Source organism: Delphinapterus leucas, chromosome X (genome assembly GCF_059928025.1).
Source record: "Delphinapterus leucas isolate spDelLeu-1000000601 "Yukka" chromosome X, BTC_Dleu_Yukka2, whole genome shotgun sequence".
NCBI lineage: Eukaryota > Metazoa > Chordata > Mammalia > Artiodactyla > Monodontidae > Delphinapterus > Delphinapterus leucas.
This window is the reverse complement of record NC_143150.1, coordinates 129,669,620-129,689,824: the sequence shown is the minus strand read 5'-3', so window position 1 is coordinate 129,689,824 and position 20,205 is coordinate 129,669,620. Positions and strand designations below refer to the sequence as shown.

Genomic DNA, 20,205 nt, shown 5'->3' with positions numbered 1-20,205 from the left:
CCCTTGCCTGTAGCAAAGTTAGGCACAGGGTAGATTCGGGAGGCAGAGGACTCGCCATGGGCTACGGCCTTGGTAAGTCTCGATGCAGTAGCGCTGCGGTCTTCGTGGGTGCTGTGAGCCCCACCGTGTTTCCTTCTTCTCCAGCTGTGTGCTTCTTGCTGCGTCTGTGAGGACGGCAGGGATTACCCTGCTCTCTGTGTCCCTTTTCCCTAAGCAGATTACCCTATTTCTGAGAAACGTAGCGTGTTTTTCAGAGGTACTGGTAAGACTTCCTTCTGAGGTTTCCTTTTTATTTCTTTTTATTTTTTATTTTTTTTTTGTGGTACACGGGCCTCTCCTGTTGCGGAGCACAGGCTCCAGACGCGCAGGCTCAGCAGCCATGGCTCACGGGCGCAGCCGCTCCGCGGCATGTGGGATCTTCCCGGACCATCGGCAGGCGGACTCTCAACCACTGCACCACCGGGGAAGCCCTGAGATTTCCTTTTTAAACGGTGTCTTGCACATCGACGCGAGATCATGGTGACCGTGCTTTCTTCTGCACAGCTAAGCAGTCTCGAGTCTATTCCACAGAGTGTAGAGGAAGCCAGAGTATGTGGGTTAAGCAAAGGGATGGAAAATCAGTGGGTTCTGAACTTTGCATTCAATTCCTATCTATCCCAGAGATGTCTCTTATGGTGACGTTGCTCGCTCCATCTGGACAAAATTGGACAAAATTGAGCAAATGGCACCCGTGAACAGGTTGCTTAAGATTTTTGCATATTTCCTTTCTTTTCCTTTCCTCCCCCCACCCCCCGCCCCTCTTGTTCTTCCTTCCTTTTCTTTTTATGCCCTGGATTGATAGTTTTTTCATCGAGATGTTTTGGAGGTGTTTGAACATGGCCGCAGAGTTTCTTGGTTGGTTTGTATTAAAAGCAAACTGAGCGTGATTTGGTCACCAACGTTGGGAATGACAAGAACAAGTTTTGTTTCATTTAAATCTTCTAAGGAGCACCGTCTTTTGGACAAGATGACTGCACCCTTATTCTAGCTTCTAGCTCTTTCTGTTACTATCTCTGTGAACTTGAGAGATGTCTTAAACCTGTGGGCCTGATGAATTCAGACGAGGTAACTTCCAAGTTTCTTTCTTTTCTAACCTTGTCTGTGATGCTGTCAGATAACAGAAGTGAGCACAGATGCTGAATACGTACTAGGAAAAACAAAACCAGAACAACCTGCCTAATGAGATTCGTAAGAAGAATTCATTATACTTAGGGCTTTGACATACACCCATACAAGCCTGCCTTCTTTCATTTTTCGTTCTTAAAATGGTACATGTAAATTAGTATACATTTTCCACACGGTAGTAGTGTAAATCAGTAGAGTACTTCGTGGTGTGAGTCAATAGAATATTTTATCTCGTTAATGAGCGTTATATGTTAGTGTAACAGGTTTCACGTACACCTCTCTGGCGTTTGTCGGCTAGCAAGCAAACTCATGCTGGTGCCATCACACTTACTGATTAATTTTTCTTTAATTAGAGCTGTACACATGCCTACCCTGACTCATTAAAAAAGTCTAAGTTCCCATGTTTTCCTGCTACTGGTCCCTCTTGAATAAAACAGAGAATGTTTTTTAATCTTCGAGATCTGCGTTAGACCCTGATATCATATTAATAGATGACTGTGTTCTTTTTTTGCCAAAAAATAAAAATCCTTCCCTTAAGCCATTACATTCATTTCTCAGGATGTTTCTGTTGTTTTACAAATACCTCTGAGCATTTGGAGGAATATTCCTTCTTTCCAAAATGAGCCTTTTATTGTCACACAGAAGGGGACTGTAGCACTCTGGATAATTATGTAATAAAATAACATGAGAGTACTGGCTTAAAAAGAAACGCTGCTAGTACCATGGGCAGCTGAGCTACAAGATGTTACCCAGAGAGGGCACACCTCTGTCCTTTAGAGCATTTTCGTTCTAAATGTTTGGAGGCAACATCGTTACATGCAGCATAACTTTCCGCACTGTGGGTTTCTCTGTACCTGTAAAGGCAAACTCATAAGAAGAACCTTTCTTACCTAATTGTCCGCCATGGCCAATCTCGCCCCATATCATGGTGCTGGATGGCCTTATTCTTACCTGTGTGATCTCTGTAGCTTGTCTTGTTACCATGACGCAGGAAGGACTGACCGCACAGATGTGGTGTAAGGTCTATGCCATGGAGCTCGCGGTAAAAGCTGGCAGGGGTAGCTGAAATCCTGGAACTCGAATACAGCCATGCAGTTCGAGGGGTGGGCAATGTTCTAATACAGCCACCGCCTACGAAGTGTGTGCCCTGCACCTGGTCCGGGGCTTCACAGGTGTCCCCTCCCTTCGTGCTGTCAACAATCAGGGCAGCATTCCTGCTGCGTCAGGGTGGTTTACAGTCGACAGTAAGTCACAGGGAAAGAGCCGGTTCCTTCATTCATCACCTCTAGTAGATGCCATTTGTGTGCCTAACATTGTTTTCTTGTTTTTTCTGAGGGAGAATGCAATGATGATGAGACCTTGGCTTAAGAGAATTTAGGGGCTCCTAAGGGATTTAAGATTCTTCCAGTTGATCTCGTAATAACCCAGAGCAGAAAGGAATGAATGAATGTCCCGAGGGAGGTGCAGATAACGCTCGAGTGGTTTCGAAGGGGAAGGGTCTCTGTATGTGACCAGTGGCCGGCCTCACCATTTCAGCAGGGCACACTTACGGGTGAAGCCTTTGGGCAGTCGGGGCTCTATTGCCGAGTCTGGCTTTCAGCTTCTCAAGCAGCAGAGCTTTGGGGGAGGAACAAATGGGTAAAATCACAGTGTTTTCCAATGCACTCCAAGTATTTTTTCTTTGGGGGGAGGGGGGCGGGTGCGTGTCGTTCTATCTGTTGTAATGACATCTACCAGAGACCTGTGCATGGGTGGGGGGCAGAGGGAGCGGGTGGAGGGATGGAAGTGGTTCCCGCCAGTGGTTTGTTGTCTGTGACGCGTCCCCGTTACAGTGCTCACAGCTGCAGGGGCTCGGGTGGAATTTGCCTGCAATGGGCTTTAATTTTGCTCGGGGTGAGACTAGCAAATTCTGTAACCTACAAAGAGGATGCAAGTTGAGAACAATGAGGTGAACGTAAAACTAAATCTCTGACTTCAAATCAAACCTATCAATTAAAAAAAAATCCCTGCCACTTCTAAGGGTTGGGACCCCGTGGCTTACGTGAGATTCTTTCTTTCAAACAAAAACACTAAGTCTTTTTCTTATGTGGAAGGAACACCGACCTTCTTAGTGGGACCCCGGAAGTCTTCAGAAGTTTGGTTGTCAATTGCTTGGGGTCTGTGATCTGGCATCCCTACGGGCCGTGTCCGATAAGGCAACCTCAGTTTCTCCAGCTAGTGATTTTCCCGTTGGGGCTCTGGGCAGCGCCACTGTCTGTGGGTACAGGAATAGAACAGTGAACCCAGCGGAAGGAAAAATAATGGATGAATTCATGATAGGCAAGCCGGGGGGATGGTACAGAATGAATCCTTTTCCATACCTGCCGTGTAGTAAGCCATGTGCCACAGAGCTTTCTTGGCCACACGTCAGATCTGTCTTGACAAATGGAGTATGCATTGGAAAGCCTCATTTAGCAGGAGGTCAGGATGGTCCCAAGAGCCTCGAGAAACCCAAGGAAACTCTGAAAATAAGAAGGCTTAGGGATCGGTCCAAGTCCCTCAAACATACGGCAAAATTCTAACCAGGGTTTGGCTTATGGGACATAGGTCTAAGGAATGATCCGTTTAAAAACGGACTGTTTCTAAAACTCTTGGATTAAAATAGTTGTTGGAGTCTGAAATGCAGTGTACGGTGAATAACCCCTCAGTGACAGGTGCATTTACTCAGGCAAAAGTGCTCTGGTTGAGTTTCTGGAGAAGACATCTTCTTTAGAATGCTGTAGACCAGGCCCAAAGTAGGTGCCCAGTAAGTAATTTTTCAAGGTCAACTCACGGGGAGCAGGTGCCTGTAAGTTGTAAGGCCCTGACTGTGGTGCTGGAATTGCTAGGAAAGCATGGCTTTTTCTTACACATGTGGATACTGGTCCAAAACGTGTGGCAGTGGATTCGATGGCTTTGCAAGAATATTAAAAGCAGTCGAGCACCTTGTGACTCAAGTTGTATTTCCATCTTAATCCAGGATAAAAGTTTCAAAATCCACCTCCCTGTTTCTAGTTCTCGAGAACTAACATGGCAATGTCGATATTCTTCGTCCTTCTTCTGTTCCATAGAGAGTGTTATCTGAGCTGTAAGGTTGTGTGTTTCGCTTGGGATTCAATACATCACTTTTCCATCTTGAATTTTTAAAATGCTCTCATTCTTGATAAATGAGACCTTCTTTAAAACGTGAAAATCTGTACTCAGCCGTAAAAAGGAACAGAATTAGGTCATTTGTAGAGACGTGGATGGACCTAGAGACGGTCATACAGAGTGAAGTAAGTCAGAAGGAGAAAAACAAATATCATATATTAATGCATATCTGTGGAGTCTAGAAAGATGGTACAGATGAACCTATTTGCAGGGCAAGAATAGAGACGCAGACATAGAGAACAAATGTATGGACACCAAGGGGGGAAGGGTGGGGTGGGATGACGTGGGAGATTGGGATTGACATATACTATTGACATATACTACAATAGTGTATCAATATACACTATTGATACTATGTATAAAATAGATCACTAATGAGAACCTACTGTATAGCACAGGGAACTCTACTCAGTGCTCTGAGGTGACCTAAATGAGAAGGAAATCCAACAAAGAGGCGACATTTGTAAACGTAGAGCTGATTCACTTTGCTGTACAGTAGGAACTAACACAACATTGTAAAGCAACTCTACTCCAATTTTTAAAAAAGTGAAAATCATGTGCTTGTTTCTGAGGCATCCTGAAAATGGAAGGGCAGGTAGGCATTCAAAGGAAGGGCAAAACAGGAGGAATCCCCAAAAGAACAACGAAAGAACAGCCAGAGGATGAGAATAACGACGAGGAGAAGTAGTAGGGTCATGGCACGCAGGGGTGAGGAGCATCTCAAGGAAGGAGGATTAGCGCCAACCAGGACTTCTGAGACATCACGTAAGGAAGAGGTGGAAAGGCAGCAGTGCATTCAGCGACCGTGAACTTCAGGATTGCATCTGATTGCAAAGCGAGGGATATTTGAGGAGCTGGCGGTCAATGAGGTTGGATATTCCTTTTCTTTTAACTGAAGTCTAGTTGAGTTACAATGTTGTGTTAGTTTCATGGATATTCCTTTTGAAGAAGCACAGAGGAACTCGAACACAGGGATGACTTATCAGACTGTGTCTAGCTCGGCTGTTTGGAGACTGTGATTTGAGTGTTGGCATTCATATGTGGGGATTTCCAGTCCGATGCAGGGGCAGAGAGAAGGATCAAGGAGTTGACGGATGACTGAGATTTTGCCGGGGTATACCACAAAACACGACTGGACGTGAGAGTTGGGTGGTCGTCAGGAGAGCGACTGGGCTGGCAGAGTAGGGGAGGGGGAGGAAGAAGGAAGGGGACTGGTGGCTTGGGAGGTGATAGGTTGGAGGTCCAAATCGGATGGTAGGAAAAGTGTTGGCAGGCTAGGACAAGGTGAAAGTGTTTTACATTTCAGGAGTAGAACAATTCCAGCTGTTCCCAGATCCATGGCATGTATTTAGTTTTTGTTTGTTTTTTGGCCGCGCAGCGTGGCATGCGGGATCTTAGTTCCCCGACCAGGGATGGAACCCGTGCCCCCTGCAGTGGAAACGCGGAGTGTGGACCACCGGGGAGGTCCCTGCGGTATGCATTTAGGATGGTGAGTGAAAGACTAGGATGCAGTCGTCTCACGTCAAGAGATGAAGTAACTGGGAAGCCAGGGTGTTCAGCGGGCACCTTTGGAGTGACAGGGACACACCAGAGATGGGGACCTTGGCAGTTTATGGCTGGGCGGGGGGCTGGAGGGCTCACGGTGGACTTTACAGGGAGAAATGCTGAGTCATTAGGGACCACGTGTTCAGGAGCTGAACTTCCAGTTTCATGAGTTAGACAGTCACAATCGGGGCTTGGAAATTATTGCAGGGGTGGGTCACCAGTGGAAGGTCCCAGTTTTTAAGAGGTTTCAGGGAGGAACAGGGGTGGTCCATGTGCTCTAAAAGCTCCCAGCCCTGTGCAGCAAAGCCCCATCTGTCAACTCAGGGACGTAGAGGCGGTACTAAGAGCTGGGTGCTCGTAACACGTGGATCGTTGTCACTTTGTAGCCATTGGGCCCGAGGTCGTGAGCACTGCTGGGGGTGCACTTGGAGGTCATAGGAACCAGAACGTGGAGCGTTCCGTCATAAAACTCTTAAGCTTCTGAAGGAAAGCACGTGTATTGCCCAGTCTTCTGCAGCGGAGGTTGGAGGTGGTGGCAATTCTTAAATGTGTTTTTTTTTTTTTAATTTGCATTTTTGTTTAAAAATATGCTCTGCATTAAGGGATGCTCAACGTAGCTAATTATTAGAGAAATTCAAATAACCACAATGAGTCACAATGGCCATCTGGCCATCGTCAGAAAGTCTATAAATGGTGGAGAGGGTGTGCAGAAAAGGGAACCCTCCTATACTGTTGGTGGGAATGTAAATTAGTGCAGCCACTGTGGAGAACAATATGGAGGTTCCTCAGAAAACTAAAAATAGAACTACCATATGATCCAGCAATCCCAGTCCTGGGCATATATCCAGAAAAGACAAAAAGTCTAATTCAAAAAGATACATGCATCCCAATGTTCATAGCAGCACTATTTACAACAGCCAAGACATGGAAGCAACCTAAGTGCCCATCGACAGATGAATGGATAAAGAAGATGTGGTACATATATATAATGGGATATTACTCAGCCATAAAAAGGAATGAAATAATGCCATTTGCAGGATCATGGATGGACCTAGAGATTACCACACTAAGTGAAGTAAGTCATGCAGAGAAAGACAAGTATTATATGGTACCACTTATGTGTGGAATCTAAAAACTAAATGAATTTATGTACAAAAGAGAAACAGACTCACAGACGTAGAAGACAAACTATGGTTATCAAAGGGGAAAGGGTCGGGGGAAGGATAAACTAGGACAAACTTAAAGGAAAAGATTGCTAGATTTAATGACAAAATCTATTATTTCCTGATGTCAAAAGAAGAAGCTAGCCAGACCAAAATCGATTAAAAAGCCTTTGCGACAGCTATGTAAAATGAAAAGAAAATCTGTGTGATACAGAAAGAGCTCATACAGAAAAATTGATAAAAAAGATAAGTATCAGAAGAAATGAGTTGTACCCATTTGTAGTATCAGCTCACCACAAATTGCTAGCATTACGATTTCCAAAAAAAAAAAACCACCCCCCAAAAAAAACTTCGTTAATGCGTGAAAGAGGGCATCTTATTATATTTTTTTATTTTTTAAATTTTTGTATTGAAGTACAGTTGAAGTAAAATATTATGTTACAGGTGTACAGTATAGTGATTCACCATTTTTAATGTTATACTCCACTTACAGTTATTATAAAATATTGGCTATATTCCCTGTGTTGTTCATTCTTATAGCTTATTTTATACCTAATAGTTTGTACCAAAAGAGGGCAACTTTTTTGAAAGTTACGTATGCCGTCCCGTATTGATTCCTAAAGAGGTCAGTTTTCTTTCTTTTTTTAATCAAACAACAAAAATACTGTTGTCGTTTATCAAGTGGGGTCAGTACATTTTCACAAGCCCCATCCTCCAAGGATGATATGGTAAGGAGCTCCAGCAGCTGAATTTTTCACGAAGTCGCCTCTGCTAACCATACTTCTGAGTTTAGCTCACAAAGTGTATTTTAAATATTCAGCCAACACTTCTTCTGAATCCCAAGCCATCAGTGACACAGTTATTAAAACTCAACTCAAGCAACAAACTGGATCTTATTTTCTCACTGGTGCTTTCCTTCATTGAAAATTCCCTTTGGGAATTTTGAAAAAATTTTAAGTCGTCTGGGAGACAGAGCGAGTGTATGTGTGTATGTGTGTGTTTACACTTGTCCTTTTGCATTTTCTCTTCAACTGCATCCTTAATAACACACCTTAAAAAATGCATGAGTTTGTAAAATTTGCTTAATTCAATAACTTCCGTGAGGTGCTAATTCCCCAAAGTGGAAATTGAATTTTTTAAAAAGGAAATGCACCAGTTTATTCCAGACTATCAAATCTTAGCTATATGCTTGGGACAGCAGTTTAGCTCTGAATCAGATAAATTATGACCTCCAGTGCTATCACCGTAATCCCTGGTTACCGAGATAATCAGGAAACAGAGCCTGCAGACAGCATCATCCCTGGGACTTTTGACAGGGTCTGGTATTACAAAAACCTCTGCCTAATGAACAGATTTTTCATTCAAGCAGATCTAGACAGGAGAGAAATGAAATCCTTTCCATTACAGACCACTGTTTACCTGAATGCAAGATACATAACGAAGTTTTGAAACTTGAAGAAAACATTGAACAGGAAATGGTGACAACCTGTACGTGTAAAGGAGTGACTAATACAGACCCACCTACATATCCTTCTCTTTCCACGATTGTCAAATCTATTTAATAAAAAGACAGGATTAAAAAAAAACTACTATGCTCAATTAACAAAGATAGACACTAAGTTTCAGGACATGTACCAAAAAATTAAGAAAATGTGCTGTTAGGCTGTTTGGGAGAGCTTACTGTGAACTTTCAAAATGCAGGGCTTCTGCAAATAGTATATGGGGTATTGTTACTGGAATATACGTTTATTTTTTAAATTTTATTGAAGTAGAGTTGATTTACAATGCTGTGTTAATTTCTGCTGTACAGCAAAGTGACTCAGTTATGCATATATATATATTCTTTTTCATATTCTTTTCCATGATGGTTTATCATAGGATATTGAATATAGTTCCTTGTTCTGTGCTCTACAGTAGGACCTTGTTATCTATCCTATATATATATATATAATAGTTTGCACCTGCTAATCCCAACCTCCCAAGCCATCCCTCCCCCACCCCACTCCCTCTTGCCAACCACAAGTCTGTATGTCTGTGAGTCTGTTCCTGTTTTGTAGATAAGTTCATTTGTGTCATATTTTAGATTCCACATAGAAGTGATATCATATGGTATTTGTCTTTCTCTGTCTGACTTATTTCATGTAGCATGATCATCTCTAGGTCTAGCCATGTTGCTGCAAATGGCATTATTTCATTCTTTTTGATGGCTGAGTAATATGGAATATATGTTTATTGAGGTTTACACTCCTTGCGGCCTTGAAGGAAATGAATTTACGATACATGAAAATCAAATCACCTATGCCAAGATTTCCCATTGTTGACAGTTTCTGAAGTGTGTGTTTCAGTTCTTTGTGAATGACAGGGCATGGGTTGGCGGACACAGTGGGTGTGAAAGATCGCTGACCAGCCCAGAATCATGCTTTCTTCTGTGCCGCTACTTTGGGGCAGTTTTCTATTCCTGCAGGGGCTGTCGTGTATCAAGACGAGGTCACCCTTTTGTTCTGGGCTCCACAGAATTCAAGAGCAGAGTTCTGAGGGCCCTGTCTACCTGCATCTCATATACCCTTTTGTAAGAGAAAAAAAGCCAGTGCCATCTGTATTTTTTTTTAAGTTGAACGTTCTCCTCACTAGATGTAATTCTTTTCCTGATGTCCAGCGTCATCCATGTTATGCAGAACCAAGTAATGCAGACACAAGCAAGAGAAAGGGATCGCCCCATGTGACCCCACCCCTATTAGGTAACCTCGTTCATGGATCACTCCATAGCTTTCCTGTCTTATATGTTGCCAGTGCTATATAAGACTAAGATGCAATGCTTATTATTGAGAGTGTTTTATACAAACTCTATACACTGTTTTGCAATTTTCATTTTCCACTTACCTATATATACTTAGGCATTTTTCAATGTCAGCATTTCAATCTTCATGTCCTTGCTCTTAGACTATGGTTTACTTAATCAATCCCCTGGGAGAGACATCTGAGTTCCCACCAAATTTTTGTTTTTCTGTTTCAAGCAATGCTGTCATGATTATTCTTCTCTGTATCTCTAGATGAACTTGTTGGAGCATTTTTTTAAAGAAAAAATTCCCAAAATTAAAATGCTGGATCAAAGAGTCTTTAAAAATTGAGTTTTAGTAGTGACTGAGTAAAATGGCTTACCCTTGTTTTTTCCACAACAGTGGGACACCCACTGAGGATCTATGAGAATGTTAATTTCCCCATAATCTTACCAACTCTAGAATTATTATTCTAACAGTGTGATTCTGAAAGTATTGGGTTGGCCAGAAAGTTCATTGGGGTTTTTCCATAACATCTTATGGAAACCCGAACGAACTTTCTGGCCAGCCCAGTATTTTTACTTGTAAATTTGTCAGGTGGAAAATACTCTTTCACTACTTAAATTTCCCTTTCTGCTGCATGTGAAGTTGAGACTACATTTTAGTCCAGGGTTGTATTTTTTTTCTCCTAAGAATCCCCTGTTCATATTTTTTGGCCACTTTTCTGTTGGATTGTGGGTCTTCTTGTTGATTTGTATTGGCTTTTTACATATTAAGGACATGAATATTTTACTTGTATGTTGCAAATATTTTTCCTGCTTTTCTGTTTGTAGTTTCATTTTATTTATAGAGTCCCTTGTGATGAATTCCCATGGTCAGATTTGACTGCCTTTCTTTCTTGACTTTGGGGATTGATAACTGGCTAACAAGGGCTTTCTCTACCCACCAAATTATATAGCATTTGTCTTATATTTCCTCCCATTATGTTTATGGTCTCATGCTTAACAGTTAAGTGTTTAATCTATGGAGAGGAATGTGTGTGTGTGTGTGTGTGTGTGTGTGTGTGTCCCCATGAAATGTCATTTGTCCATTATTATAGGTATTGGTCTTGGTTGGGTAGCCCGCCTGGCTGGTGTGGGACCTTGCAGAACTTGAGTAAGATGGGTGTTTGTGGCCCGATGCTGTACCTTGCCTCTGGGCAGCAGGCAGCAGGTCAGGCCCTTTCTTCAGGTCTCTGTGCATTTCACAACAGTGGAGTCCTTACAGCCACTGTATATCAGGTGTCTGTAGTTCGGGGATCTCCTCCCATGGGGACCAGCATGGGACAATTGACAAGGAAGGTCTATCCTGTGAGTGGACATGGGGATCGGCTCACACCTGTCCTGACACCCCCGGGGGTTGGTGTCAAGCATCTTAGGGCAGACAGGGATGGCAGCCACACCCCTTCCACTACCTGTTTCTTGTTGGTGTTACTGTCCCACCTGGCCAGGGTCACAAAGCCTTCAGATTTTGCAGGGGAGAGGTTATCCCCAAATATCCCCAAAGGGAGGTCCCTGCTCTGCTCCTAAATGTCTTTACGGGCAGTGAGGAGGGAGCAGTTTGGCAGGTGCCATGTTTCCACTTGCCCTCACCTGTGCGGATCCCACCTGCATCCAAAGCTCAAGGTGCATGCCTGGGGTCCTGCTCTGCCTTCCCCTGATGGTCCTGAATTGGTCATGTTCCTTCTAGATGAGTCACCTTTGCAAAGAGAGTTAGGACACACATTCATCCTGTTTCTAGAATCCTCAAAAAACATAGTGAAAGCTGTATCGATTTTTACTTTTAGAAGATGGAAAAAAATACGGGATTGTTGGAAGACATTTATAACCATGTTTCTGAGTGTGCGGTTTCAACAAAGGCAGGCAATTCATGAGCTGAGCCCTTTCTTCCAGGTAAGACAGTTCTCAAAAGGCTGTTAGGATATACCCAGAGAAAACCATAATTCAAAAAGACACATGCACCCCAATGTTCATTACAGCACTATTTACAATAGCCAGAACATGGAAGCAACCTAAAGGTCCATCGACAGATGAATGGATAAAGAAGATGTGGCACATATATACAATGGAATATTACTCAGCCATAAAAAGGAAGGAAACTGGGTCATTTGTAGAGACGTGGATGGACCTAGAGACTGTCCTACAGAGTGAAGTAAGTCAGAAAGAGAAAAACAAATATCGTACATTAACGCATATTTGTGGCATCTGGAAAAACGGTACAGATGAACCGGTTTGCAAGGCAGAAATAGAGACACAGACATAGAGAACAAACATGTAGACACCAAAGCAGGGGAAAGCAGGGGTGGGATGAATTGGGAGATTGGGATGGACATATATACACTACTATGTATAAAATAGATAACTAACGAGAACCTGCTGTGTAGCACAGGGAACTCCACTGTACAGTAAAAACTAACACAATGTTGTAAAACCACTATACCCCAATTTTAAAAAATTAAGTTATTTTTTTTTTAAAAAAGGCTGTTACGGATGGAGTTGCTCTTGGCTGTGTTCAGTGAGAGGTTTGGTGTTGTGTTCCTGCCTCTAGTCCTGGCCCTTGTGGTTTTCACTGCGTCTTCAGACTCCGTCCTATTGTCACACCGCCACCACCTGGCTCCCTAGCAATACTGATTCTCCCAATAGTAAGCGTGTGCATCTTCTCTCGCCTGCCACTTACTCTCTCCAGGTGCCGTGCCTCCATAGCAATTCCCACGTAGTCCTGTGAGGTGGGGGCTGCATTACCGCATTTTACAGATGTGCAAACCAAGGCACACAGGTGGAACCGGCTTGTCCCAGCAAGCTCTCACAGCTGGCGAGTGGCAGAGGCAGAATTTTGATGCAGGTCCCTGCTGTGACACCCCACATAGTGTTATTGTGACAGATGTCGTCGTGAGACGTGGCTTCTGCATCTTGACAGCAGTGGGCCTGTCAGGGAAGGGCATAGACGTTGGGACCAGAGGCCCGAGGTTCCACCCCACCTGCTCCAAACCTGGGTAAACCGGGGCAGGTTACCTCTCTGGTTGGACCTCTATTTCCTCATTTGTAAAATGGGATGCTAACATTGCCTGTCCAGTTGCAAACTGGTATATGTATATGTACATCTGGAAAGCTTAACATAAACCGTAATGGAAAAGAATATGAATATGTACAACTGAGTTACTTTGCTGTACACCAGTAATCAACACAACATTGTAATTCAACTATACTTCAATAAAAAAAAAATTTAAAAAGAAAAACTTTGCAAAAAAAAACACTGCCTCTCTTGCTGGGCCATCTTGGAAACTGTCCGGGATGTGTTAAGAACGCTATAGATGTCCGTTAGGATTATGACAGCTACACACACAACTTTCATTGTGTGTCCGCACTTCACCATCTCTCCTCGAACTATACTTTCTTAGTCTCTTTTGGTGGGAAAGGGGAGCAAATGGCCTTTGATGTCGCGGGTGCCAGTTTCATGTGTCTTGTGACATCCTGTTGGTTTGATGTGTAGCCATGAGAAAATGGAGTAAATGTGACCGAGTTCAAGCTCATACTGCTCACCGCACAGCACGCCGATAAATAGAGAGACGAGTTACTGGGGCAAGGGGTAGCGACTTTATTCGGAAAGCCAGCAGACCGAGAAGGTGGTGGCCTAGTGTCCCAAAGACCCATCTTCCCCAAGTTAGAATTCAGTCTTCTTTTACACTAAAAGGGGAGGGAGTAAAGTCAAACATTTTCTGGTGCTGGTCAGCCTCTGGAGGGGATGTGTTCATTTCTTCCTTCTTGCAGTCGTTCACAGGGGGACCTGGTCAGGATGTTTCCTGTGAGCTAAGCAAAGGTATTTTAGCTTCATGCTCATGACCTGGAACGCAGGGTCCCCAGAGATGGGCCATTAGGTATATAGGCACCATCCCTTCAGTGATGAACTTGTAATAGAATACAGAGGTTCTTCCCTATTACATCAATAGCATCTTTCTGTAGTCTTTGCCATCTGAGATCACTGGAACATGACTCTGCATACAGGCTGAAGGAGCTGCATCTCCAAGAAACCCTGTGGATCGGGAATTCAGGGCCGCTGACTGAGTCTGCAGGGAGATAACTGTGTGTGTTTGCAGGTGGTTTCTGGGCTGACCCACTTGGCTGCATCTCTCAATATGGCGGCCGTAGCCCTGGGTTGGGGGCGGTTATGACTTTATGCTTTTCAGTTACCTTAGGATGGAAGCATTTGGGAAGGAAAGTCTCTTTACGGAGGACTCTATAAGTCATTTGATTTGCTCCCAACCAGTAGAGATTTAAAGCAAAGCCAGGTCATCAAGTAGCATATATCCCTAAACAAACTCTTTCTCCAACCAAAATGGATCCTTGTCCGGTGGGTACCCCAGATACCACTGATGCAACTAAAACAGAGCAAAGCTCTGTCGTTTCTGGAGTTTGCTGGGTGCTTGCTGCCCTTAACAGAAGATTTCATTTATTAAGGTCACTGACAGCAGATGCACCCATCGGCTCTAATTTACAGAAAAATGTGCATGTTTATCAGTTACTTAACTTTTAAAACCAACATTCAGTGACATTCAGCTCCATGATCTCCTGGCAAAATGTGACTTTGGCAACGCGTTCACATTCCCAGTTCATAGAAAATTGTTAGAGAAGGAGCAGTGTTGTCACAGTATTTTTTCATTCTGAAGTAAGACAATAGCCAGAAGAGAGCAAAAATGACAAGATTCCAGCATTTTCACTTTTAACTTTGATCATTTGAAGGTAGAATTGCCCGTCAGATAACTCTGTCGACACCCCCGTTGCCTGCCCGCCAGATTTCATCGGTAACAGCCATCTTATAAATGCATTTATGCATCTGATTTTTAGCAAGTAAACAAGCCGTGCATTAGGATGACGGAAACCTACAAGAAATAAGCATCTTGGACAATCTTGGAAGCTTTGAGCACTGACTCGGAGAAAAGTCATTTTGCTTTGTCTCTACAACTTGGCATTTGGGTTTTGCTTGGTGCTGCTTGGCAGTTAAGCCAAGGGGAAGAAGAGAAAGGAAAGGGCATTGCTGTTTATTTTGAAACAGAAGGAATGACCATAGATGCCAGTAGCGTAGATGCTTCCATTCTTTGACACCTCATCCCCATTCGGGGATGCTTCTGTACAAAACAGCTGTTCCACACAGGAGCGAGGCTGGCTCAGACATCATTGACTGAGGAGGAAGCAGTCCGTTCAACTGGGGTGAAAGAAAGGGAACCTGTCCGCTCTGAAAAACAGTGTGGTATCTTTTTTAAAAAATTCTAAACATATATCAACCATTAACCCAGCAATTGCACTCCTGAGCCATTATCCCAGAGAAACAAAAATATATCTTTAGACAAAAATCTTTACATAAATGCCTATAGCATTTTTGCCTATAACAGCCCTGAACTGGAAACAACCTATAAACAAACAATGGTACATCCATACCAGCATGAAAAAAGGAATGAATTTGTGATACCCACAACCTGGATGAATCTCAAGGGGATTATGCTGAACGAAAAGAAAAAAAAAAAAACAGTCTAAAAAGGTTACCTACTGCGTGATTACATTTATGTAACATTCTTGAAATGACAAAATTATAAAAATGGACGGGATGCCAAGATTAAGGAAAGGGTAGTGGCCAGAGGGAAGTGAATGTAGCTATGAAAGTGCAACCGTAGATCCTTACACTGATGCAAACCTTGTCTATTGACGTTGACTGTATCAATGTCAGTATCCTAACTGTGATATTCTACTAGAGTTTTGTAAGATGTTACCATTGGGGGAAACTAAGTACTTTACCGTGGATCTCTTTGTATCATTTCTTACAATCACCTTTGAATTTATAATTATCTCAAAAGAAAAAGTTCACTTAAAAATTAAATAAATTTTAAAAACTGTTTTAAAAAGAAAGGGAACCTGTGACCAGGGCAGTATAAACAGACTTAGGACAAGCACAGGTTTTGTGAGTGCTGACGGCTCCCAGGGTCGAATACACACCCACCTGCATGTGTGTGTGTGTGCGTGAGTGTGATGCACAGAACTACAAATCGTGTGCTACACGTGTCCTTCCCCTCCTCACCCCACACAAACCAGGAAGCCCCTTAGCTCATTGTGGCTACGCAGGGGGCCTCCACTTGCTGTCATCCGGAGCTCTGTTGTGTGTGACCTTGTTTTGCGTGTCATGCCACGTGCCGGGATGCCCATCCTCAGAATGGCCATCTCCTGGGGTAGGGTCTTTATTCTCACGGGAGAAAGGTTTTAACCCCTCTGTTCACAATCTCCCTAGAGTCCCATGTGGAGCATTTCCTAATCCAAAGGGCGATATACATTTGTCTTTCTCTCTTCTTCATTTGCTGCTTGGCAGGTCTACGTGGTGCTGGAGGTGAGGTCACTGGTTAGGGTCTGATCTTCCCGTGCACACTGTCTAAAGGGTCACCCATCTGCTGTTTAGCATCAGCTTCTCATTCTGCTCTTAAAGCAGCCTAGGGAGAGGCTGGAGGGCTTGCCCTTGTTTTAGGAGGGGGAAGAATGATCTCCAGGTCGACGGCTGCTTAACCACTGCAGATCAACTCTGCAAACCCTATTAAGTCTCCGATGCTGTCTACACGGCAGAATCAGACATCTACACACTTGGGCTGCCTCCTGAAGTCTGATACTTGAACCCCGTGCCCACTGACCATGAACCCCTCCACCGTGTTTATTGGGCTTCTTTACATGGACCTTTTTAAAGAGGAGAGAAATGGAATCCTAACCTAGAGGCAATGTAAGAAAGTGTGGTTAAGACAAAGGCATGTTATGGCCACAGGGGACATAGAGAGTAGAGCCAGAGAGTAGAGCCATTTAATTGGCCCCCTTCACCGCACTTGTATAGGTGGCGGTGTTGAAGTTCTTTTCTGCTCTATTCCTCTGTGACCCCTGCCCCATCCATTTGTCCACCAAGGTGACACATCCCTCACTTGCTGTAGTGAGTCCTGGGCTCTGCCCTCAACGGCATCCATTTTATGTATTTACTTATTTATTTATCTTTTATTGAAGTATAGTTGATTTACAATGTTGTGTTAATTTCTGCTGTACTGCAAAGTGATTCATATATATATATGTATATATATATATATTCTTTTTCGTATTCTTTTCCATTATGGTTTATCACAGGAGATTGAATACAGTTCCCTGTGCTCTACAGTAGGTCCTTGTTTATCCATTCTATGTATACTGGTTTGCGTCTGCTAATCCCAAACTCCCAATCCATCCCTCCCACACCCCATTCCCCTTTGGCAACCACAAGTCTGTTCTCTATGTGACTCTGTTTCTGTTTTGTGGATATATTCATTTGTGTCATTTTTGTAGATTCCACATATAAGTGATATACATTTGTCTTTCTCTGTCTGACTTACTTCACTTGGTATGACAATCTCTAGGTCCATGCATGTTGCTGCGAATGGCATTACTTCATTCTTTTTTATGGCTAATATTCCACTGAGTATACGTGCCACGTCTTCTTTATCCATTCCTCTGTCAATGGACACTTAGGTTGCTCCCACGTCTTGGCTATTGTAAATAGTGCTGCAATGAACACTGGCGTGCATGTATCTTTTTGAATTATAGTTTTGTCTGGATATATGCCTAGGAGTGGGATTTCAGGATCATGTGGCAACTCTGTTTTTAAGGAACCTCCATACTGTTCTCCATAGTGGCTGTATCAATTTACATTCCCACCAACAGTGCAAGAGGGTTCCCTTCTCTCCACACCCTCTCCAGCATTTGTTATTTGTAGATTTTTTAATGATGACTATCCTGGCCAGTGTGAGGTGATACCTCATTGTAGTTTTGATTTGCAATTCTCTAATAATTAGCAATGTTGAGCATCTTTTCATCTGCCTGTTCACCATCTGTATCAACTGCATTAATTTTCAATGCTTTGCTCTTGCAGATGAATCTTTATCTTCCAAAGTGCAATTGTTTTCTCCATTAACCTATTCTTGATTTTATATGTGTGCATCAGGTACGCACATCTGGAGAGCTTAACGTAAATCGGGGTATCGGAAAATCCAATGATAGGGCAGCAAGAATAAAGGAAATGTATATAATATATGTTTTCTATATATAGAATGGGAAGTTTCTATATAAGGGAAGTTCTCTTCCCTTCCTGTGTGAGTTTCCAGTGAATCTGTATTTGTGACAAAATAGTAAATTTTCTGCAGAAAGAAGTTTTTGCAACCTCAGCTTAGAGATGCAAGCATGAAGGGGAGGGCAGTTAGGGTGGGGAGAGAGCGCTGGAACAGGACCAGTGCAGGTCCGCTGATCCAGACTTTTCGCTGTAAGATTTAGTTGGAAATTCATTGTGTAGAACATTGATTTTCATTTTCTAAATTAATTTATCTTATATATCACTAACCTCTGGGTTTCATAAACTCTATAACCACGTTACCATTTTTGCAGACCCCGAAGCTTAATTTCACGTTCTCGGGCCTGGGATGTATATTATTTTACCTTGAATTTACCTCTCAAATTAAAGCGAGTAGTTTTTAACACTCCTTCGTAAATCATTTCCCTAAAGAAGATAGTACCCTAAATTATTGAGGAATGAAGTTGCGCAATCAATCCAAACAGGATTAATAAAATTTCTGGTTACAAAACAACAACAACAGTAAACATTTATTGACTCACAATAGCTAAACTCTAAAAGCCTTTGGTATATTCTAGTCACTTATTTAACATCTGCCACAGGTTGTTTAGTTGACTCTCCACAGCTGTGCTATGCGAGATTTTCATCACTGTTGCAGGTGAGAAAGTGAAGTCTGAGAAAGGTGTGACTTGTGTAAGATTTGCACAGCCACTTCTAGGCTACACTGCTTCTCAGGAGCCTGGAAGGATCTCTGGTTTGTTGGATTAATTGAGACAGTAGGTTTATCTCTTCTCCAGCTGCAGTTCAATATCAGAAAACAGACAACCCAATTAAAAAATAGGCGGAAGACCTAAATAGACATTTCACCAAAGAAGACATACAGATGGCCAAGAGGCACATGAAAAATGCTCAACATCGCTAATTATTAGAGAAATGCAAATCAAAACTACAATGAGGTATCACCTCACACCAGTCAGAATGGCCATCATCAAAAAAATCTACAGGGACTTCCCTGGTGGCGCAGTGGTTAAGAATCCACCTGCCAATGCAGGGGACACGGGTTTGAGCCCTGGTCCGGGAAGATCCCACATGCCACAGAGCAACTAAGCCTGTGCGCCACAGCTACTGAGCCTGTGCTCTAGAGCCCGCGAGCCACAACTACTGAAGACTGCGTGCCACAACTACTGAAGCCCACGTGCCCAGAGCCCGTGGTCCACAAGTAGAGAAGCCACCACAATGAGAAGCCCGCACACGGCAACAAAGAGTAGCCCCCACTCGCCGCCACTAGAGAAAGCCCGTGCGCAGCAACAAAGTCCCAATGCAGCCCAAAATAAATAAGTAAATAAATAATAATTTAAAAGAAAAAAGAAAAAAAAAAAGACAAGCCTGTTTGGACCAATGGCCTCCAATGGTTTTCATGCAGCTTCTGTATCCTAGGAGTCCCTCCGTTCCTGTGTTCTTGAGTTTGCCTTGTACACTTTAGACATGTCTGCCTCCGAAATTAAACAGCAGGTTCAGAGAACAGGAGGATGTAGATGTGGGTATCACAGGGCTGTTTTGGATAATACTTCCTCCACCTTCAACCTCTTCCAGTTAGCACATTTAATTTGCTAGTTAGATATTTCTAGGCAGAGCGAGAAAAGGTAAATTAGGATTTGGGAGATGGGGTTAAAGCAACGTTCACGTGATATTCCACTGAGGACCAGTGTATATATATTTGAAAGGTGAGGTCAAAACGTGGGGCCAGAAGTAGTTTGAATACCTGTTGCTTTTGAGTCATGACCCAGGGAGGGCTCGTCAGAATGTCAAATGCAGCAATCCCCCTGAGTAGATGGATTGCACCTGCTGGAATTAGTTGACTTAACCAATCAGATGAAATGACGTCATGTATTTACAGTAGTCAGCGTGGCGTCTGGCATGCAAGAAGCGCTCAATAAATGCTAGCTGCTGTTCTTATTATCACCGTTACTGTTACTCTCACTCCCCCTTTCACAGATGGTTAAAGCATCTTTGCTTAAAATGTGTGTATGAGGCCATTACACTGAACAGAAAAATCATAGAGGAGAAAAAAGTCTACGATGGAAAAGGAGACATCTCTTTGGACCATCTTGTGGGTTTAATATCATTAGTAGTATTTCACCTTCTATTTGAAACGTTCCCTTTGGACACTTCACACTTCCGAAAGAGCCCTTCTGTCCGTAGCTTTGGTGTTTAGGATCTTGCGGGCAGGCCTAAAC

At 43.1% G+C, this 20,205-nt stretch overlaps 1 protein-coding gene across 9 annotated transcripts in view; it reads left to right on the top strand.

Annotated features, from left to right (window-relative positions):
• STS (steroid sulfatase) overlaps positions 1-20,205 on the top strand; it is a 344,330-nt gene that overhangs the window by 114,977 nt on the left and 209,148 nt on the right. The window lies entirely within an intron of this gene.